A 24,040-nucleotide genomic window follows, 5' to 3' on the forward strand; every position below is an offset into this window, starting at 1 on the left:
CTTAAGAACCTCAATTTTTGACAGGTAGCAAATACAATTTTCTTTTTAAAAAGTTATTTCCTTTTTGTCTTGTTAGACCAAGATAGCTTGCCTATGGATATGTTTTCAAAAGATAGTCCACTCTCGTGAAGGACTTGATGCTTCTACTGGATTAATGTTTTATATTCTGAATGAGTATAATGTGGGATGGTGCTGTATGGCTTGTTTATTTTTTTATTTTTTTGTTTTTGGAGGAAGATTAGCCCTGAGCTAACATCTGCTGCCAATTGTCCTCTTTTTGCTGAGGAAGATTAGCCCTGAGCTAACATCTGCTGCCAATCGTCCTCTTTTTGCTGAGGAAGATTGGCCCTGAGCTAACATCTGCTGCCAATCTTCCTCTTTTTGCTGAGGAAGACTGGCCCTGAGCTAACATCCATGCCCATCTTCCTCTGCTTTATATGTGGGACACCTACCACAGCATGGCGTGCCAAGCGGTGCCATGTCCGCACCCGGGATCTGGGCCCGTGAAACCCAGGCCGCTGGAGTGGAACAGGTGCACTTAACTACCGCGCCACCGGCCAGCCCAGCTTTATGGTTTGTTTAAAATACATTGAAACCCTTGGCCTTTTCCTGGGACAGTGACGTGTGAAGAAGGGCTGAGATTTAATAACTATTTTTTGTTGTGTAGTTTCCTTTATTTCCAGTTACTTTCAGTTTCATAGTTGAGTGTTAAGAAAATAGACTGTGAACAGCACGTGATTCTGCCTAAAGTATTTTAAGAAAAAAGATATTCGAGGAGGGGGTTAGAAAGCGGATTAAAATAGCAGGAAAATCATCAAAACAGAGATAGCCATATACAGTGGAAAGAGTCGACCCAAATGAATCAGAAAAGTGATTTATTATGAAGAATGTGTGAATTGGGTTGATGAAGAGCCCACGCTGCCCCTCCATCAAAGGCGACGATGCTTCTGTGTCTCAGCACGGCGAGGTTTGTACTTGCGATCCTCTTCCGGTTCCGAGGACCTTTGGCCAATAAAGCTGTTGGCTGTCAGGGCCTGATACCGCCTCGGACTTACATGGAGCCTGTTGGACTGGGCTGAGCTCGCTTCTGAACCATCTGCATTTGCTCTGCAGTTCTTGTTTTGTTTTTCTGCTAATGTAAATCCTGCTTCAGAAATTAAGTGTTGGGGCTCGGCCCCGTGGCCCAGTGGTTAAAGTTCCACGTGCTCTGCTTCAGCGGCCAGGGTTCACGTGTTTGGATCCTGGGTGTGGACCTACTCCACTCATCAGCCATGCCGTGGAGACGTCTCACATACAAAGTACAGGAAGAGTGGCACAGATGTTAGCTCAGGGCTAATCTTCACCATTTAAAAAAATAATTTTGTTTTTGACTGATCAGAACTGAATAAAAATACAACCTGATGTGTTTGCTAAGGGTGGGAGGAACATCAAACAGTGCTGGAGAGAGGAAGTTGGGCATTTGCTGCTCCCGGCCTGGTTTCCTTTGCTAGGAATTGATTGTTCCTGATTTAGTAAAAGAGTTATAAAGATGACTGTGGGGTTCGTGTTTATTTTATATATTTATATTTGTTTTATGTATCTACATATTTATTTTATCTGTATTTTCAAATCACAAAAGTAATATATTTAAAAAAATAGAAAAAAATACAAGTTGTTAATGTCCAGGAGTGTATAAGTAAAAAAAGGCAGTCCCCCTACCCCACCCCAGTCGCATTCACTTTGGCATGTATCCTTCTGGAGTCTCTTTCTGTGCACCTCCAAGCATAAGTGTATACACATATATGTACACACTTCAACAGCAGAACCACACTATCTACTGTTGTGCAATTTGTTGTTTCCACTTTGTGTATCATGGACATCCATCCATTTCAGCCCTTATGGATTTCACTTCTGTTTTGAACAACTACAAGGTGTTCCATGAATGTGTCTTACTTTATTTAATGATTCCCTTATGAGTGGGTCTTTGGGTTCTCTCTGCTTTTTCAGTTATAAACACGGCTGCAGCGAGCAGCCTCACCCATGTGGCTTTGCACCTGGGTGCTGGTCTTTCTCAAGGGTCCCTTCCTGGAAGTAGTGATGCTGGGTCAAAGGGTGTGTGAGTTCTAGACTTTGTGGTTAGTGACCCCGTATTCTGGTCAGGGTTGAAGTGTGAACACTGGCCTGACTCAGAGGGAATCAGTCTTGTAGCTGTTTTCTGTTTCTGCACAGCAGCAGTGCAGCACACGCCAGAGCCCGTGTCTAGACAGGGCGGGTTCCTGCGCACAATGATCCTCCCAGCTCTCTCACCCTTTTCACACTTATGGAGGTAACAGTTTTTAAATCTAGGCTTTTGCTTCAATCCAGAGGTATTCACAGAGAACTTGAATATGTCAAGTCTGCTCCTGGAATAAAGCCAGTCTGGGTTTCCTTCCCGCCCCCTAGCCACCTGCACTTGTTTTCCTTCTTGGTATTCTGTTAATCTTTGGACTTGAAATCGCTAACAAGATCACAAGAGTAGCTTTCTTTGAAAAAGACTCCCACTGGCTTGTTTAATATGGTCGGTTTTGTGACTCCTTCCCCTGAGCCCTTTCCTGCCCAGAGCACCTTGGCTCAGGTCCCTTTCCAGGTGTACTGCAGACCCTGGATTCAGCACTGACAGCTTAAAGGTTTTGTTGAGGCAGGAAATGAACCCCTCCCAGGAGGTAGTGAGTGAGACCGGCTGACCGCTGGGCACCCTCTGACTTCATTGTCCACCACTTCTCTGTGTTTAGCAACAACTTGTGTTAAGGGGCTGAACAAGCCACTTAAGTTTTTCAGCTCTGCTTTACCAAGTGGTTTCCATACTGGGCTCTGACACGTCTTAGGGGAGGGGCTGTTTTTGTCCTATGCATTGCTCATGTCACTCTCTCTCCTCCTCATCTCCCATCTCCTCTCCACCCTCCCCCCCACGGCAGACGTCACTAATTGATCCATCTTGCCCCTTTCCCACAGAGTGGACAAGGCCTCGAGATCTTTCTTAAGCTCTCCAGGCAGCAGGTACTACCAGATTAGAGCTGGTACAACTGTGGGCCTAGTAAAACTTTCGAGGGCCACACTTGAGAAAGAGGGCGAAGAATGCAGAGTGGTACAGATTTGTGGCATTCTTGGATTACTAAAATTTAAAAAAGAAGGTTTGGTGTCTTGTACAGGATTGCTGACTTTTTCCTTTTATGTAAAAGACATAAAAACCTCCCCAAAACTATCAGACACAATCCCTGTCATTTTATAAAGAGAATATTTTGATACCCCCAAAGTAAGAAAGGCATAATCTAAGAATAAAGGAGAATCCTTTAAATTCAAAGATTTGGGGTTTATAAGAAGTTCAATGCATTGTTTTCTTTTTCCCATTTTGCTGTGGACCATTAAAAACTTGGTCATGGACCTAAGTGCCATTTAGAGACCCCTGTTGTGAATTTCAGACTGCTAGAGGTTTTTTCCTGCATATTTAGGGGGTCCTACGGAGCACAAAGTTAATTCAGGTGATAGTGCTTAGTAGTGTTGATGATGTGTACTTGAATGAACATTTTCTTTTACTATTTCCACATAATAGTACCAGTGGGTCATTTTGCAGAATAACAAAAAAGGTTTATACAACTCTGAGCATTAAATAGAAATCTGTTCTCGTAGTGACTCACCTGCTCTCTCTTCATTCATTCATTCCAGTTATTTGGTGCCTGTCTGCTGTGATGTGCCAGGCACTGGGGCGCAGCAGTGAACTAGGCAGAGTCTCTCTCCTCTCGGGGCTCACATTGCAGGGAAAAAATACATATAAACAAGTAAATAATGTAGATGCAGGCTGTGTTAAGTGCCATAAAGAAAATAAAACAGTGGAATTGGAAAGCGAATGACTTCCAGGAGGAAACTTTAGTTAAGGTATTAGAACAAAGATAATTTTGGTGATATTTGAGTTGAGTACACAGCCAGAAAAGATCTAGGGAAAAACATTCTCGAAAGAGGGAATAGCCAGTGCAGAGGCCCTGGGATGGAATGAAGTTGGTGTGTATGAGATGGAGAGAAGGCCAGGTGGCACAGCATAAAGAAGAGGAGAGTGGAAGGCGGTGAAGCAGGAAGGCAGGCTGGGACCAGACCACTCGGGGCTTCTAAGTCATGGCAGGGACCTGGAGTTTGTTCTTATTGCAGTGGGAAGCCATGGGAGGGTCTAATGCATGAGAGGTGTTTGATCTGAATTTTGCACTGAGGCCGTCCCTCTCAGTGTATGGAGAATGGAGTGTCTGGGGCAAGAATGGAAAGTTATTTGAGAGGCTATGTCAGCAGTCTCCTGAGAGACGATGGTGCCCAGAACTAGGGTTTACCAGCACAGATGGTGAGGAGATCTGGGGTGATTAGGACATGGTGCGAACAGGATGTGTATCTCTATCCAGCTCCTGCCATGGTGCCTGAAGAGAGTGGGTGCTCGATAAATACTTGTTAAAGGGAAGAATGAAAAAGTTAGTTGGTCTAGAAGGGAACAGGGGACTACCTTGTTCATAAAAATGGAATTTGTAAAATTTCCTCCTAATTATAATTTTTTTGACTCTCCCTCATGTAGGTTGGAGTTTCTCTTGAGGTTTATACACTGGTCCTCTAAGTACCCCACAAATTCATGTCCTTTGAAATAATCTTGAAGCAACCTAAATGTTCAACAATCGAGGAAAACTAACATCTACTCAGTGGAATGCAATGACCTATTATCTAGAAACAGACTGATGTTTTCGTTGTAATGAAAACTGAAGAAAAGAAGATATAGGCCTGTGGAAACACTTATGATTATAGTGATAAAAAATATACACATGAGGGGCTGGCCCAGTGGCGTAGTGGTTAAGTTCATACTCTCCACTTTGGCGGCCCAGGATTCGCTGGTTCGGATCCTGGGCGCAGACCTACACACTGCCTATCAGGCCATGCTGTGGCAGGCGTCCCACATATAAAATAGAGGAAGATGGATGCAGGTGTTAGCTCAGGGCCAATCTTCCTTAGCAAAAAGAGGAAGATTGGTGGCAGATGTTAGCTCAGGGCTAATCTTCCTCAAAAATGAAAAATACGTATGAGGGGGCTGGCCTGGTGGTGTAGTGGTTATGTTTGTGTGCTCTGCTTCGGCGGCCCAGAGTTCATAGGTTCGGATCCTGGGCGCAGACCTAGACTGATCATCAAGCCACACTGTAGGGGCGTCCCACATAAAATAGAGGAGGATTGGCACAGATATTAGCTCAGCAAGTCTTCCTTGAGCAAAAAAAAAAGGAAGATTGGCAACAGATGTTAGCTCAGGGCCAGTCTTCCTCACACACACAAATATTTCTATGTACACACATGAGAAAAAGACAGCAAAGAAAAATACCAAAATTGTGATAATGATTGTTTATAGTGGTAGATTATGGATAGGCTGACCAGAAATAATTTATCATTTAAACCATGACACTTTTGAGTGCTCTTAAAGTGTGTATGTGTGTGCATGTGCACGTCCGTGTGTGCTATTAATAATTACAGTGTGACAACAAATATAAACCAGAACTGTCCTGAGCAACCCAGGCTATATGGTCACCCTAGTGACAAATAAAAATGGCAAGCAATAGCATATATTGGAGTATATGAGGAAGCCATTTAGTGTAAACCTAATTCGGCCTGACCTTGCCTTTCCAAAAGGGCCTGAGCGAGGCCATTGAGCATGCACTGTATATCTGCTTTAGATATTCCCTATGGCAAGAACAAAGACCCTTGAGATAAAGGTGCAACTTCCCTCCCCCTCCCAACGTTGGCATTCCCTTAAGGATTAAGCATCTTTCCTTAGGCTAGGAACTGATTGCTGCACTCACCTGTGACCACCCAGCTCGAGACAATAGACTTGCCTCCTGCTATGCCCTCCCAGACAGCAGACCCACTACCTGCTGTGTCCATCAAGTGCTGTGCCGACAGGGCAATCTTGTGACTATTGTGGGAGGGACATTTCAATCATATGTGAAACGTCCTGTATGGGGGTATATAATCACTCTGTATACCTCACTTCTTTGGTGCCCTTTCTTCCTTTGGGAAGAAAGGCCCCGGCCATGGTCCTCAGATTTTAGCTCAGAATAAACTCTCCCAAATTTTCATTTATAGATTGGTTATGGATTATTTTCGTTGACACTAGTTATGGGTGATAATTTCACTTTTCTGTTTTTCAAACTTCCTGAATTTTAAATTTAATTTAAATTAAAAAATGTGTAAATTATTTTGCTTTAGAATATTTACCTTTTGAGGTCAGACAACATTTCTTTGGGCTCTTTCACGTAGTACTTAGGTCTCTCCTGCTTAGGTCTTTGCCCTTGACCGTGAGCAATGACCGTGTTGGTCTCCTTCAAGCTGAGAGGTCATCATTCCCCGCCCCCTAGATTCTCAAGAAGGAAGAAACTAGAATAGAATAGCACGTAGAGATTCTAAGATGACTGTGACTGATGAGATTAGGATCCTGGTAGGTTCCAAATGACCTAAGGCCTTGTTTAAATTACTACTTGAGAGGCCTGTTCTCCTTTTCCTTTCTCAAAGCAGTATTAGCGTTAAAGGTTAGTTTTTGAGATCTGCCTTTTAATTTTTTTCTACTGAAGTTTTCTGAATAGAAATTTATATTTGACTGACTTGTGTATGACCTCACAGTATTGAGGTGTAAAGATGGCAATTTATTGGCTCACACTTGCAGTACTATTGACGTGGGCTCGGCGAGCCGAGGAGTCGAAAGAAAGATTTCTTGGACTCTCAAGGTCTGGTAGCAGTGCTCCTTTATTCAGAATAGCATGGGGACAGGACTCATGGGCAGTGAAGAGCTGCAGCATGGGGAAAGGACCCATGGGCAGTAAGAGCTGCAGGCATGGGGACAGGACCCATGGGCAGTGAAGAGCTGCAAACATGGGTTGAAGGTAGGGCTAAATTTAAGGCATAGGTATGTGAGTTATCTCTTTACAAGACAAAGGAAAGATTATGTTAAAAAGTCATTAAAATGGTATCAGTGTAGGTGGGGTGTGGTTATTGGGTGGTCCTATAACTTTAAATAAGAATCAGATCGGATCAGGTCAGGACATCCTATGCTTCCCCAGAGGATGATATAGAATCAGTATGTAGGGCAGGACGCCTTGAGCTTTTCTCCCTGGGGCAGCCTTGATCCTCATCACTACGAAACAAAATTAGAGAGAGATTTGAAAAAATCTGTTATGTCAGGGCCAGCCCCATGGCATAGAGGTTAGGTGTGGTGTACTTTGCCTCCATAGCCTGGGTTCACGGGTTCTGATCCCAGGTGTGGACCTATACCACTCATCAGCCATGCTGTGGGGGTGTCCCACATACGACATAAAGTAAGATTGGCAACAAACGTTAGCTCAGAGCAAATCCTCCTCACCAACCCCCCCCCCCAAAAAGTGTTATGTATAATCTTTTCAAACTAAAACTGTATCAAAAATAAATGCCAAGAGGTCAGGGTGCTGATATTTATCTCCACGAACTGTGGGGGATGTTGTTACTGACTAGTTAACAGTAAGACCTTGAACAAATCAATTATTCCTTTGCTTGTAGGTTTTCCACCTTCACATGCAAGAAAACTAAATACCTTGGTTAAGAAAACAGTGAACAGGCTCCTCCAACTGTTCACTACCTTGTAAAAGATGGAGGTACTTTAAATATCCAACAAGGCAGGCCTATGGCCCTGGACCAGGTAACAGGAAGCCGTGTATCTGATCCTATCTTTTCTCTGGAGTCTAACTTTTCACTGCTCCTTCTGATACCATCTCAACACAAGGTTGACATAAGGGAAGCCATATTGTAGGAAAAAAACCATATTGTAACTTTGAATGACCTCTGATTAACTAACCCAGCTGAGTATGCACCCTCCAGGAGATATGCAAGCTCTGTAGATTTTATGGCTTCCCCCGGCTGCAATAAGTTGATAATTTTGTTCTTTTGAGTTCCTTAGGAATGTGATGACCCCTAGGCAAAGAGTCTCTGCTGACAGCCATCATCAGCGACAACTGAAAGATCTGGGTATAGGGTATTGCTCTGGTCTCTGATGCATATCTAATAAAACGAAAGATTATCAGGAACTAAGACCAGATGCCTTCCCCACCTGGAGACCAGCACCTTATACAACTAGCCTGTAGTCTTTGTTCTGTAAGATGGTTCTTTCTGACATTAGTCAGCCGTCTTCGCCTTTGCTAGCAAGCAGTAATAAAATTCTTTCTTTCCTACCGCCTTGCTTTTGACTATTAGCATGTCTTGCAGTGGGCGGATGATCCCCACCTTGAGCAGTAACACCTCAATCCCAGCCACAATGACCCACTTCCTCTTCCCAATATGACTTGCACCTTCTTGCCTCCCTGCATGTAATCATACTGTTCCCTCCACCTGGAATCCACCTCTGCCATCTTACCTCTGTCATTAAGGCAATACAACGTGAGGCTCAAGGGACAACCAGCATGGACACGGGAGCAAGACTGCCTGAGTTCAAATCTCAATTCTATCGCTTAGTAGCTGTATGACCTTTGACAAGTTACTTGTTAACTTCCTTGTGCCTCTGTTTCTTAACTGTAAAATGGGAATAATATTCATACCTACCTTGTAGAATTTTTGAGGATATATGTAAAGTTCTTAGAATAGTGACTCTTCAGAAGCACTCTGTGTATTGGTTGTTATTATCTTTTGACTGTCCTGTAAGCCTGTGTCCACTAACCAACATGGGATTTGGGGCCTGCAGACCTAGGTTTGAATCTGAACCCTGCCACTTAGGAGCTGGGTGACCTTGGACGATTATTTAACTTCTTTGAGTGTCAGTTTCCCCATCTGGAGCACAATACATCACATGGCTGCTGAGTGAGTCATGTGCAAACCACGCATGAAGGGCCCAGTTTAGTACTTGACAACTGGAAGATGCTCAGCAAGTGTCCGTTTCTGTCCCCCTTCCCTGTAACTCTATCACCTGATGCCTTGCACCTGCTTGGTTGCGTCTCCTCCATTAGACTATATAGTCCTTAGTTTTCTTTGTTTCTACGTAACATGCATTTATTCTTTTGTTTATTCACGATTTCTTCACTCATTTGTTCATGCAATTATTTCATTCATTCATGTACTCTCTGTCTCTCTTGTTTATTCAAAAACCATTTATGAGCAGTTGCTAAGTGTATTGGGCCCTGGGAATCTACCATTATTCTAGCCTAGAGTCCAGGAAAGAAATGACAAGAGCCTGAATTAGGCCAGTGACATTGGAGGATGAGAGAAAGGAATGGACTTGGGAGGTTTAGAGAGAGGATTGTCAAGGCCTGCTGGCCAATTGGATTTGGAAAGTAAGGGAAAGGAGGCAACCAAAGGCAGTTTCTGGGTTTCTCACTTGAGTCGCTGTGTGGATGCTGACACTGTTAATTAAAATGGACAACACACGAGGTGGTAGAATTGGCTAGGTTATGGAAGAGCAGGGAAAAGGTATCGTGTGACATCGGGCCTGGATTGGACACAGTCAGTTTGAGGTGCCTGTAGGACGTCTGCGTGGAGATGTCCACTAGGAGGTGGCTAGGCTGACCTCAAAGGCAGTTCTGATTCTGGACGCCTTTGCATGTGATATGAGCGTGGTAGCGATTGAGACAGAGACAGAGATTGAGTGTAGAGCGGAAGAGAAGAGGGCTGTCAGTGGCCCGTTGGGGAACTACCCTGATTAAAGCAGAAGGTGACAGTGAGTCTGTGGTTTCTCCTGGGACACCATGTTTGGTGCTTCCCTATGGAAACTGCTCACGTCCGCCACCAACAACATACTACTCATTGTCTGTGTGCTTCAAGGTCAGCCCTTGGGGTGTAACTGCAGAAGTGGGGAGAAGAATGCCTTTCCCCCGTTGTAGGCCTCACTGTGTCACCTGCAGGCCCTGAGCTGCTTCGAGTGTCTGTCTCCTTACCCTGCAGCATGTCTCATAGAATCCTTCTCGAAGAGGTGCTATGGCTCCTTTCTTCTAGCAACCATGTATCATCAGTTTCTCTCTCTTCCAATGGATAAGCACAAATAAGGAAGCACGCCAACAACCACTTCACCTCCTACACTCCTCTGCTGCTACTGCTGTGTCTGAGCCACTATCACCTCTGGCCTGCACTGTGTCAGTAGCCTCCAAAGAGGTCTTCCTGCTTCCACTCTGGCCCCCTACAGTCTGTTCCCCACTCAGCAGCCAGAGAGATCCTGTGAAAACATGAGTCTAATTATGTCACTCATTTGCTGAATCTGCTCCAGTAGCTTCCAGATTTTTCTCTGTGGTCCACAGAGCCCACATGGCCAGGCCCCTGCCTGCCTCTCTGAGCTCATCATGCTCATTCACCACACTCTAGCCACACTGGCTTCCTTCAGTTCCCCAGATACTCCAGGCTGGTTCCACCTTGGGGCATTGGCACTGGCCATTTACTCTTTCTAGAGTGCGCTTTCCCAGACCGCCTTGTCGCTGGCTCCCTCTTGCCTTTCAGGTTTTGGCTCAGATGTCACCTCCTCAGAGAAGTCTTTCCTGACCCCCTGAATGTGAAGTAGTCCCCACCAGGTCCCTATAGTCACTCTTGCTCACGTCATCCTGTTTTGTTTTCTTCATTAAGCTTGTTGATTATCTTGTCCATTTATTTGTTTAGATGTTTACTTTCTGTCTCCTCCCACAATGATGTAAGTGAAACCAGGGACCTGTGAGCTTGTTTGTTGGGGAAGGAGGAAGGGACTAGTGAAAAGGAAGAAGCTGGAGTTATTAAAGGGGTGGGATAATTGATGGACCAATGTCTTGGAGGAGGTAAGGGACATAAGACCATGAAGATGGGGAAAGTTTGATGCTTTTCTTTGAAACTGAGGGAAGTAGGTGAATAAATGGGGAGATTTCAAGGGGGCAGAGAACCAAGATGAAGAATGTAAACCTGATGGTCTTACTATTGTGATGAAGTGGGAGGTACGGTTCTCAGATGACAGAGTGGGAGGAGGTAGGAGGCTGGAGGTGAGAAGTAGAGGTCTGAAGCTACTGGGATGAGTGGGAAGATTCCCTAACTCTGGAGTCCCCACTGAAGCTGGAACTCATAACCTGGTGATGGAGCCAGTCACAGAAAAGACAGGATTTCCTTCAGTGGTGGGCAGGACAAGAGAGGAAATGGAGGAGATAGAGGTTAGGTTGATCCGTGTTTGGGGCCTGACTGAAGCAACTGGTGTGCCAATGGAGCAGGAAACTAAGGGTACTAGAGGGAAAGTATTTGAATGGTAGAAGAAAGTACAGTCCAGAGGGAGAGTCAGAAGGGTAGGCTGGAAGTTCTGGTGGCTTTTCATTCAAGTGGAAGTAGATCGGGTGAGAATGAGGAAGTGAGAAAAGGAAGCGTGGGCTGCCATAGTCTGAGGGGACTTTTCTTTTTTTTGTGTGTGTGAGGAAGATTCACCCTGAGCTAACACCTGGTCCAGTCTTCTTCCACTTTGTATGTGGGATGCCTCCACAGCATGGCTGATGAGTGGAGTAGGTCCGCACCTGGGATCTGAACCTGTGAACTGTGAACCTGTGAACCTGGGCCACGGCGGAGTGTATGGAACTTTAACGACTTGGCCCGCCTTGAGGGGACTTTTAGTTTTACATTTCAAAGAACAGTTCCTGGTTGGGATGTGGCCAGATGGTAAAGACATTGCTGGTAAACACGGGGTTAGACCATAGGAATGAGGGAGATAGGCTAAGGCAAGACCCTGGAGTGTTAAGTCTTTACTGATGAATGAGGTCCTCCTTGGAGAGATCAGGAAAAAGTGGGGAAGAACACGAGGAGGGCCCTAAAAATGTAGGATTGAGGAGCAGGAACCTGGAGAGAAGGCAGTCATACCAGGAAGTGAGGAGGAGGGAGTTCATCACATTCCTAGGTTCTAGTTACTTCTCAGTAGGTTATTGTCTGGAGATAATAGTGAACAGGAAAATTTGATTTTCTCCTGGTCATGAGAAATGGGACTGCTGAGGAACTGAGCAACTTTGACTTGGATGGGTTACGAGGGAAGGAAAGGGTGGAGAAGCCAGAGCCCAGCTAAGATAAAGCTGCTGAGATGGCTGCAGGTGTGGGGTATTTGCTGGCTCTGGGCTGAGAGTTCCTGAGTCAGAGTAGAAGGAAGGGTTAGAAGAGGAGATGGCAGAGGAGGGCCGCAGTCAGAGCCGGGTAGAGATGAGAGGACCCCAGGGAATGGATGATGCCTGGGCGACCTTCAGCCTGGAAGATACTGTAGTTTGCAGGCTGAGGGACACTAGGGCCGTGAATGAAATGGGTCAGGCTCAGAGTTCCAGGTAGCACTTTTTAAAAAAATAGCTTGATGAAGATATTCACATACTGTACAATTTACCCTATTAAAATGTACAATCCAGTGGTTTTTGGTGTATTCACTGATACTTGCAACCATCACCTCAGTTAATTTTAGAATATTTTCATTTCCTCATTTGATTGCCCTTTACCCCTAACTTTGACCCCTTCACCTGCCCCACTTAAGCCCCAAGCAACCAGTACAGTCATGCATGGCATAATGACAGGATATGTTCTGAGAAATGCATCGTTGTGTGACCGTCATAGGGTGCACTTACACAAACCTAGATGGTACAGTGTACTGCGTACCTAGGCTGTATGGTACTAATCTTACGGGATCACCGTTGTATATGCGGTCTGTTGTTGACCGAAACGTCCTTATGTGGCGCATGACTAATCTATTTTCTGTCTTTACAGAGTTCCCTGTTCTGGACTTTCATGTGAATGAAGTCGTATAATATGTGGACTTTGTGACTGACTTCTTTCACTTAGCTTGATGTTTTCAAGGTTCATCCAAGTTGTAGCATGTATGGGTATATCATCCCTTTTTATTGTTGAATAATATTCCATTGTCTGGATATACCACATTTTGTTTATCCAACATCCAAATGATGGACATTTGGGTTATTTCCACCTTTTGACTTTTATGCATAATACTGATATTTATGTACTAGTTTCCATGTGGACATATGTTTTCCTTTCTCTTGGGTATATACCTAGGAGTGGAATTCCTGGGTCAAATAGTAACTCTATGTTTAATCGTTTGAGAAACTGCCAGACTGTTTTCCAAAGGGGCTGCACCATTCTATATTTCCACCAGCAGTGTATGAGGATTCCAATTTCTCCACATTTGTGTCAACATTTGTTATTATCTGACTTTTTGATTCTAGCCAACATAGTGGGAGTGAAGTGGTATCTAATTGTGATTTTGATTTGCTTTCCCCTGATGGCTGATGATGCCAAGCATCTTTTCATGTGCGTATTGCCCATTTGTGTATCTTTCTTGGAGGCATATCTATTCAGGATCCTTTGCCCATTTTTTAATTGAGTTATTAGTCTTTTTTATTATTATTTTTCCAGCTTTATTGAGATAATTGACAAATAGAATTGTAAGATATTTAAAAAGTACAATGTGATGATTTGATATATGAATGCATTGTGAAAGGATTCTCCCATCGACTTAACACATCTGTCACCTCACTTATTTACCTTTTTTATTTTCTTTTGGTGAGAACATTTATGTTCTACTCTTTTAGAAAATTGCAATTATACAATATAGTGTTACCAACTATAGTCACCATCTTGTATATTAGAAACTTAAATCTTTATATTATTGAGTTATGATTTCTTTATATATTCTAGATATGAGTCCCTTATCAGATATGTGATTTGCAAATATCTTCTCCCATTCTGTGCATGGTCTTTTCGCTTTCTTGATGGTGTCCTTCGAAGCACAAAGGTTTTTAGTTTTCATGAAGGCTAATTTATCTATTTTTTGTTGCTCATGCTTTTGGTATTATATCTAAGAATCCTTTGCTAAATCCCAGGCCATGAAGATATACCTCTATGTTTTCTTCTAAGAGTTTCATAGTTTTTGCTCTTACATTTAGGTCTTTTATATATGCCATAAAGTAGGGTCCAACTTCATTCTTTTGTACGTGGCTGTCATTGTCCCAGCACCATTTGTTGAAATGATATTCCCTTCCCACTGAATGTTTTTGGCACCCATGTTGAAAATCAGTTGACCGTAGGGTATGGGTTTATTTCTGAACTCTCAATTCTATTCTGTTGATCTATTTGTTTATCCTTGTGCCAGTCCCACACTGTCTTGAGTATGGTTGCTTTGTAGTAAGTTTTGAAATCAGGAAGTCCTCCTACTTTGTTCTTGTTTTTCAGAATTGTTTTGACTATTCTGGGTCCCTTGCAAATAGATAGGAATTTTAGAATCGGCCTGTCAATTTGTACAAAGAAGTTAGCTGGGATTTTGATAAAGATTGCATTGAATCTGTAGATCAGTTTGGGGAGAACTGCCATGTTGACAATGTTAAGTCTTCTGATTCGTAAACATGCAATGTTTTTCCATTTATTTAGATCTTCTTGAATTTCTTTCAACAGTGTTTTGTAGTTTTCAGAGTACATGTTTTATACTTCTTTTGTTAAATTTAATCCTAGGTATTTTATTCTTCCGATGCTATCCTTCAGGAAGTATTTTGATGGCAGTCATGGTAGGACTTCTGCAAAGTCCTCATGCCAGGGGGAGGGGTAGAGTGAGCAGAGAGCTGAAAACACGTCTCTCCAGTTGTTGGCAGGAGAGAAGAGCAGGGCATTTTCTGCTGTTCTTCAGGAGGCTGTGTTCTCAGGTCGTTCGTGATTCTGTGGCAGGGCACTGAGGGATGTGTCAGCCTCTAAAGAACTCTATATTCCAAAGTACCAATGGCTTTCCCTCTCCCCTCCTAATCAAAACTGTGTGTAGTGGTAGGGGAGGGGGAGAGGATGGGGAGTGAGTAGCTGAAGATAGATAGCTCTTGGTTAATAGGAATGCAATCTGATTGGACTAATTTGCACTAATATTTAAATTACTAGTACCCCTCCCCCAACTTCTGAAATTTATCTCCTTTTCGAGAAGAGGGCAAGAAATAGCCTAGATGCATCACTGGTTAGGAGAAGCTTAGTGGCATAAAAAGGGAAGGAGACCATTTGGGAAGTGTGAAAAATATTTTTGGATTCGATCTGGGAGGTTAGGGTTGTTTTGAGGAACGAGGATGTCACGAGTTATGAAGTCCAGTATTACCTGTGTGCCTGCTCCAGTGCTCAGCTCCTCTCTCCTACATCTGCTTTTTATGGACTTTTCCCTTCAATTCTGTTTATTCTAGTCATGTTTCACTATTCCCCTGGTGGCTCTCCTTAGTGCGTGTGTGAGGGGAGATAGAGGTCAGGTCTAACACGCACATGTCTATGTGTCCAGAGCATCTCTAAGTCTAAAGTAGCACTCTTCCTAAACACCACCAAAATAATTGTGAGGTTAAAATTATATATATATTTTTTTCTTGTTCCTGGATTTTATTTATTTATTTATTTTAATTTTTATTTTTTATTGCAGTAACAGTGGATTATAACATTACATAACTTTCAGTTGTACATCATAATATATTTTGAATTCTGTGTAGATTACATCATGTTCACCACCTAAAAACTAATTATAATCCATCACCACACATGTATGCCTAATCCCCCCTTTTGCTCTCTCCCCTCCCCCATTCCCCTATGGTAACCACCAATCCAATCTCTGTTGCTATGTGTTTGTTTGACGTTGTTTTTATCTTCTACTTAGGAGTGAGATCGTATGGTATTTTACTTTCTCCCTCTGACTTATTTCACTTAGCACAATACCCTCAAGGTCCATCCAGGTTGTCACAAATGGCCAGATTTCATCATTTCTTATGGCTGAGCAGTATTCCATTATGTGTATATACCACGTCTTCTTTATCCATTCATCCCTTTATGGGCACCTAGGTTGCTTCCAAGTCTTGGCTATTGTGAATAATGCTGCAATGAACATAGGAGTGCATGTATCTTTATGCATTTGTGTTTTCAAGTTCTTTGGATAAATACCCAGCAGTGGAAAAGCTGGATCATATGGTAGATCTATTCGTAATTTTCTGAGGAGACTTCATACTGCTTTCCACAGTGGCTGGACCAGTTTGCACTCCCACCAGCAGTGTATGAGGGTTCCCTTCTCTCCACATCCTCTCCAACACTTGTTGTTTCCTGTCTTGTTAATTATAGCCATTCTGACCAAAGTGAGGTGATATTTCATTGCAGTTTTGATTTGCATTTCCCTGATAGCTAATGATGTTGAACATGTTTTCATGTGCCTGTTGGTCATCCGTATATCTTCTTTGGAGAAATCTCTGTTCAGATCTTTTGCCCATTTTTTAATTGGGTTGTTGGTTTTTTTGTGGTTGAGACATATGAGTTCTTTGTATATTTTGGATATTAACCCCTTATCTGATATATGGTTGGCAAGTATCTTCTCCCACTTGTTAGGTTGTCTTTTTGTTTTGTTGATGGTTTCCTTTGCTGTGCAGAAGGTTTTTAGTTTGATGCAGTCCCATTTGTTCATTTTATCCTTTGTTTCCCTTGCCCGGTCAGACATTGTACTTAAAAAAATGCTGCTAAGACCAATGTCAAAGAGTGTACTCCCTATGTTTTCTTCTAGAAGTTTCATGGTTTCAGGTCTTACATTCAAGTCTTTAATCCATTTTGAGTTGATTTCTGTGCATGGTGTAAGGTAATGGTCTACTTTCATTCTTTTGCATGTGGCTGTCCAGTTTTCTCAACACCATTTATTGAAGAGACTTTCCTTTCTCCGTTGTATGCTCTTGGCTCCCTTGTCAACTATTAGCTGTCCATAAATGTGTGGGTTTATTTCTGGGCTCTCGATTCTGTTCCATTGATCTGGTGTGTCTGTTTTTGTGTCAATACCATGCTGTTTTGGTTACTATAGCTTTGTAGTATATTTTGAAATCAGGGAGTGTCATACTTCAGCTTTGTTCTTTTTCCTCAGGATTTCTCTGGCTATTTGCGGTCTTTTGTTGTTCCATATAAATTTTAGGATTCTTTGTTCTATTTCTGTGAACAATGTTGTTGGAACTTTGATAGGGATTGCATTGAATCTATAGATTGCTTTAGGAAGTATGGACATTTTAGCTATGTTAATTCTCCCAATCCAAGAGCATGGAATGTCTTTCCATATCTTTGCGTTGTCTTCAATTTCTTTCAACAATGTTTTATTGTTTTTGGTGTACAGATCTTTCACCTCTTTGGTTAAGTTTATTCCTAGGTATTTTGTTCTTTTTGTTGCAATTGTAAATGGGATTGTATTCTTAATTTCTCTTTCTTCTACTTCATTGTTAGTGTATAGAGACGCAACTGACTTTTGTATGTTGATTTTGTATCCTGTGAGTTGACTGTATTCATTTATTATTTCCAAAAGTTTTTTAGTGGATTCTTTGGGGTTTTCTATATATAAAATCATGTTGTCTGCAAACAGTGACAGTTTCACTTCTTCTTTTCCAATTTGGATCCCTTTTATTTCTTTTTCTTGCCTAATTGCTCTGGCTAGGACTTCCAATACTTTGTTAAATAAGTGTGGGGACAGTGGGCATCCTTGTCTGGTTCCTGTTCTTGGAGGGATAGCTTTCAGTTTTTCTCCATTGAGAATGATATTTGCTGTGGGTTTGTCATATATGGCCTTTACTATGTTGAGGTATTTTCCTTCTATACCCATTTTATTTAGAGTTTTTCTCATAAATGGATGCTGTATCTTGTCAAATGCTTTCTCTGCATCTATTGAGATGATCATGTGATTTTTATTCTTCATTTTGTTAATGTGGTGTATCACGTTGATAGATTTGCGGATGTTGAACCATCCCTGCATCCCTGGAATAAAACCCACTTGATTATGGTGTATGATCTTTTTAATGTATTGTTGTATTTGATTTGCTAGTATTTTGTTGAGGTTTTTTGCATCGATGTTCATCAGTGACATTGACCTGTAATTTTCTTTTTTTGTGTTGTCCTTGTCTGGTTTTGGTATCAGGATAATGTTGGCTTTGTAGAATGAGTTAGGAAGCCTCCCCCCCTCTTCAACTTTTTGGAACAGTTTGAGAAGGACAGGTGTTAAATCTTCTTTGAATGTTTGGTAGAATTCACCAGGGAAGCCATCTGGTCCCGGACTTTTATTTTTTGGGAAGTTTTTGATTATTGTTTCAGTATCTTTACTGGTGATTGGTTTATTCAAATTCTCAACTTCTTCTTGGTCCAGTTTTGGAAGGTTGTATGTTTCTAAGAATTTATCCATTTCTTGTAGATTATCCAAATTGCTGGCATATAGCTTTTCATAGTATTCTCATTATCTTTTGTATTTCTGAGGTGTCTGTGGTAATTTCTCCTCTTTCATTTCTGATTTTCTTTATTTGAGCCTTCTCTCTTTTTTTCTTCACTAGTCTAGCTAAGGGTTTGTCAATTTCGTTTATCTTTTCAAAGAACCAGCTCTTGGTTTCATTAATTTTTTTCTACTTTTTATTTTTTTAGTCTTTATTTCATTTATTTCTGCTTATTTTTATTATTTCCTTCCTTCTGCTGATTTTGGGCTTTGTTTGTTCTTCTTTTTCCAGTTCCTTTAGATGTGCTGTTAGATTGTTTATTTGGAATTTTTCTTCTTTGTTGGGGTCGGCCTGAATTGCTATAAACTTCCCTCTTAGAACTGCTTTTGTTGTAGCTCATAGATTTTGGCATGTTGTATTTTCATTTTGATTTGTCTCCAGGTATTTTTCGATTTCTTCATTGACCCAATCATTGTTCAGTAGCATTTTGTTTAATCTCCACATTTTTGTGGCTTTTCTGGTTTTCTTCCTGTAGTTGATTTCTAGTTTCAAACCTTTGTGGTCAGAAAACATGCATGGTGTTATTTCGATCTTCTTAAATTTATTGAGACTTGTTTTGTGGCCTAATATGTGATCAGTCTTAGAGAATGTTCCATGTGCATTTGAAAAGAATGTGTATTCTGTGGTTTTTGGATGGAATGTTCTATATATATCTACTAAGTCCATCTGTTCAAATGTGTCATTTAAGGTCAGTGTTTCCTTATTGATCTTCTGTTTGGATGATCTATCCATTGGTGTAAGTGGAGTGTTAAGTTCCCCTAATATTATTGTATTCTGTCTATTTCTCCTTTTATGTCTGTTAATAATTGCTTTATATATTTAGATGCTCCTATGTTGGATATTTACAAGTGTTATATCTTCTCATTGGATTGTTCCCTTTATCATTATGTAGTGCCCTTCTTTGTCTCTTGTTACAGTTTTTGTTTTAAAGTCTGTTTTGTCTGATATAAGTATTACTACCCCCGCTTTCTTCTCTTTGCCATTTGCATGGAGTATCTTTTTCCATCCTTTCACTTTCAGTTTGTGAGTTTCTTTAGGTCTGAAGTGTGTTTCTTGCATGCAGCATATATATGGGTCTTGTTTTTTTATCTAATCAGCCACCTTATACCTTTTGATTGGAGCATTTAGTCCATTGACATTTAAAGTAGCTATTGATAAGTATGCATTTATTGTCATTTTGTTAGGGTTTTTTTCTGGGTGTTTTAGTAGTTCTTCTCTGTTCTTTTTCTCTTGCTCTCTTCCCTTGTTGTTTGATGGCTTTCTTTAGTAATATGTTTGATTTCTTTCCTCTTACTTATTTGTTTACTTGTTATAGGTTCCTGGTTTGTGATTACCACGAGGTTCCTATATAATATTCTATGTGTATAGCAGTCTATATTGAGTTGATAGACTCTTTAGCTTGACCTCTTTCTAAAAGTTCTACTTTTTCACTTCCCTCCTCCCACATTTTATGTTTTTGAAATCATATCTAATCTCTTATTTTGTGTGTGTCTATCCATTACCCTCTTATCATTGAAATAGGTAATTTTAGTACTTTTGTCTTTTAACCTTCATATTATCTTCATAGGTGGTTGATCTGCTACCTTTACTATATTTTTACCTTTACCAGTGATTTTACTGCCTGTTTTTTTTTTTTTTTTTGATAATTTTCTTATCCCTATTTGTGGTCATCTCTTTCCCACTTAAATAAGTCCCTTCAGCATTTCTTGTAGAAGTGGTTTCTTGGTGATAAACTCCTTTACTTTTTACTTCTCTGGGAAGCTCTTTATCTCTCCTTCCATTCTGAATGATAACTTTGCTGGATAGAGTATTCTTGGCTGTAGGTTTTTTCCTTTCAGCACTTTAAATATGTTGTGCCACTCTCTTCTAGCCTGTAGGGTTTCAGCTGAGAAGTCTGCTGATATCCTTATGGGATTTCCTTTGTATGTCAATTGTTGCCTTTCTCTTACCGCTTTTAGGATTCTCTCTTTATCTTTAATTTTGGACATTCTTATTATAATGTGTCTTCATGTGGGCCTCCTTGGGCTTATCTTGTTTGGAGTTCTCTGTGCTTCCTGTACTTGGATGTCTGTTTCCTTCCTTAGGTTAAGAAAGTGTTCAGCTATTATGTCTTCAAATAGATTTTCTGCCCCTTTGTCTCTCTCTTCTCCTTCTAGGACACCTGTAATACAAATGTTAGTGCACTTGATATTGTCCCAGAGTTCCCTTAGACTGTTTTAATTCTTTTTTCTTTTATCTGTTCAGCTTGGGTGATTTCCTCTAGTCTTTCATCTAGCTTGCTGATCCGTTCTTCTGTATCATCTACTCTGCTATTGAGTCCCTCTAGTGAATTTTTAATTTCCAGTATTGAATTCTTCAATTCTGATTGGTTCTTTTTTATATTTTCCAATTCTTTGTGGGCAATCTCACTGTGTTCTCCCAATATCTGTGAGCATCCTTATGAGTTTTTGTTTGAACTCTTTGTTGGGTAGATTGCTTATTTCTGTTTCATTTAGTTCTTTTTCTGGGGTTTTGTTCGGTTCCCTTGTGTGGATTGTATTCCTTTGCCTCCTCATTATGCCTCTTTCTCTGTGCTTATATTTATGTGTTAGGTGAGTTGGCTATGTCTCCTGATCTTGGAGAAGTGGCCTTATGTAAGCGATGCCTTTTGAGGCCAGCAGTGTGCTTCCCTCTTGTCACCAGTCAGAATTATCCAGGAGTGACCCCTTTGTGGGCTACTTGTGTCCTTCTGCTGTGGCAGGGTTACTCTTACTGCAGGTACTCAGGGACTCTAGTCTTTCCCTCCCTGGCCAGCTGCTTGTAAATCTGGTTTGGAGAGCCTCAGCACTCTTGGCTACAAGGTCTAATAGCACACTCCTCTTGCAGTTTACCTGTTAATTGGGTAGGTACCCAGTGTAGCTGGTTGCTAGGCTCAGGGGCTTAAAGTTGCTGTAGGCCTCAGGTCTGCAAGGCTGTTGTCAGCTCTCTTAGGAGTGCAGCTGAGTGAGGCTGGCCCTATGCACAGAGCACCTGATTGTTTCAGGCTTTGGAAGGTGGGGCCAATCCTTTTTATGGCTATTTGTGAAGCACAGGTCTTCTGCTGCTGATAAGCCCCACCCCCCACCGGTCCACACACACTGTTAACACAGTCCTGGTCCGTGTACACTTCCCGACCTCCTGGAGCATACCCACTAGCCCCACTGCAGAGTCCCCCACCTCTCCACCAGTGCCCCCCACAGTTCACCTGGACACAGGCCCTGCCCCACAGAGGTGGACACACTCGCCTATCTGTAGAGGATCAAGGCAGCCAGTCTATGCAGGCTGACAAGTAGCCTGAGGGCTTGCTGTTGGGTGGGGCCATTTCCTAGGGTGGGCTGCCTGCCCTACCTGAACTGGATTAAATCTGCACTCTAGTGGGTTTGGCAGACCCCTGGGCTAAAAGGCCAGGGGAAGAACTTCAGTGGCGTCTGCCTGTCTTGTCAGCACTCCTGGACTAGGTGACAACAATGGCCACCACCAATGTCTCAGTCTCTGGAGAGGTCTCTCCTCTCATCATGATGTACCCAGAGGCTACCAGGTGAGTCTCTTTTCACCAAAGAACTGTGCAGCCTTCTTTCTGGTGATTTTAGGCTGCTCTCTGAGATGGGTGAGTTTTTACATGGGCCCTTTAAGAGCCAGATTTTTTCGGTTTTCATCTGATAGCTTTGCTGGGGGTATTCCCCACTGCAGTTAATAGCGAGTGAAGCCAGATAGTAAGACCCTCGTCTCAGTTGTGCTGAGTCTGAAGGATGCTTATAGCAGTATTGGCCCCCACTCAGGACCTCACTCCTCCAGGGAGGGCTGCGTACCTTAGGGTGGCTCTCACCCGGCCGGCTGTGAACTATGCTGCTCATGAAGGTGGCTTTTTATCTCTCCAGAAGGAATTTCTGCCTCTTCCACCTCAGTCAGGACTGTCCCTTGTTGTGGGGGTTCTTTTTATCCAATTTTCAGTTTTCTATCCAGGGTAATTTTTCCAAAAATAGTTGTAACCTGGTTGTGTTTGTGGGAGGAGAGGAGTTCAGAGTCTGCCTACACCACCGTCTTGATGAGATCTCCTGTTCCTGGATTTTAAATCCTGAATTTGGCCTAGTATCATATTCATGACCATAAATGGAACCTGTATGTTATAGAGATTAGTAAGTTAGTGGTTTCATTGTTTTATGCAATATGAACCAGTTTTTTTTAGATTGCTAATACACCTTAAAAAGAAATGTCTTATCCTGTTTAATATATTTTTTTCTTTTGTGATAAATGGTGGAAACACTTAAATGGTACCTTTAATTGTGTCTCCAACTTTAACTGATTTTCACGTTTCTGCTTGTTTTTCCATTTTTGTTTGCCTTTTTTAAGTTCTAAGATCAGACTGTGGATGAACACCTTGGGCCTGGTTGACACAAAGTTCTGCATGCTCTGCCGGCTCCCTGCAAAGTACATGGCTGCCCCACTTCAGTCCAGTTTCCATGTTTGGGTTCAGCTCTTTTTTCTTTTTCTTTTTAGTTGAGCTCTTTTGATTGCCCAAGTTGGGATCTCCCTCAACCTACCTTGAGTAAAGGGGAGCATGGGAACGCAGGAGATGTTGGACACTCAAACCACCAGGAAAGTCACAACTCTGGGTGCTGGCACTGGCTCCAGGCAGCCCTGCAGACATCAGCAGCTGAAGCCAGCTCCTGTAATTCAGCCTTCCTGGTGGCCGGTTTCCTTAAATCTCACGACATCTTTTGTCTACATCATGGCTTCTTTTAAGCATATGCTCTGGGCCCTCAGAACTCTAGCTACGACCTCATTATACCGCCAGTTTCTCCTTCATCGTTTGTCAGCCTCAGATCCCAGAGAACTGCCAGGCCTCTGGTGTTTCCTAGTCCAAATAGGAGGAGGGAGCCCGGGCTCAGCCCTTCCTTCTTTTCACCCCAGGCAGTGCCTTAAGCAGCTGACTAAGCTGTGTATTGGCTTCCCTGGAGTCCGATGTCCATTATTGATGCTGTCACCTGTGTCTAGGGAGGGCCCCCCCCCCCCAGGTGATACAAAGCAGGGCTATCTGTAGAGCTGCCCTCAAGCAGGATCATGGCCAAGAGCTTCCCCCTAGAGGAGATTGGGAGGGCCACGACTCCCATAGACCTGCCCAATGCAGTGCAAAGGACATAAGTAGTACCGGGAGCAGGTCTGAGAAAAACGGGCACTAAATTAAACTTTGAATTTAAAATAACCTCACTGATAGCATATCCTTATGAGATGAAAGTAAGAAGTCAGTGATTTTTTTTTTTGTTGAAACAGGAAAATTGCCGAACATCATAGGAGGAAATGAAACAAACATGGAAAGTGAAATTAACTTAGCTGTTGGGTTTTTTTGGAGGGGAGGATGATAAAAGTAATCGAGTACATTAAGTTTTACTTTTCTTTTTAAAAATATAGTTTCTGACTTTAAAAGTAACAAATGCCTTGTCATCTTTTGGAAAAATACAGAAAAGAAGGAAGTAAAAATCAGTCAGAATCTCGCTTCTCAGAAATGACCCTTGTTAATTTGTCATATGTAGGCCCCAGTTCTTAAATAAAAAGTAAAGAAATAAAAACACACTTAACTCACTTAACAATACTTCTTGAATAGTCCCTATTATTTAATATTCTTCAATAACATAATTTGCAATGACTACAAGGAGATCTATTATGCAGCTCTACCATAATTTGTTTTTTAGAATCTACTAATTATGGATATTTAGGTTTCCATTTGATTTGATTTTTTTTAATAAACTGCATTTTTAACGTTTTTTCATATAAACATTTTTTGC

General features: G+C 42.0%; 1 protein-coding gene across 6 annotated transcripts in view; it reads left to right on the forward strand.

Annotated features, from left to right (window-relative positions):
• Positions 1–24,040, forward strand: part of SNX10 (sorting nexin 10) — a 75,534-nt gene that overhangs the window by 17,249 nt on the left and 34,245 nt on the right. The gene's annotated exons all lie outside the window — the stretch shown is intronic.

The sequence above is a fragment of the Equus asinus genome, chromosome 1 (genome assembly GCF_041296235.1).
Source record: "Equus asinus isolate D_3611 breed Donkey chromosome 1, EquAss-T2T_v2, whole genome shotgun sequence".
Taxonomy (NCBI): Eukaryota; Metazoa; Chordata; class Mammalia; order Perissodactyla; family Equidae; genus Equus; species Equus asinus.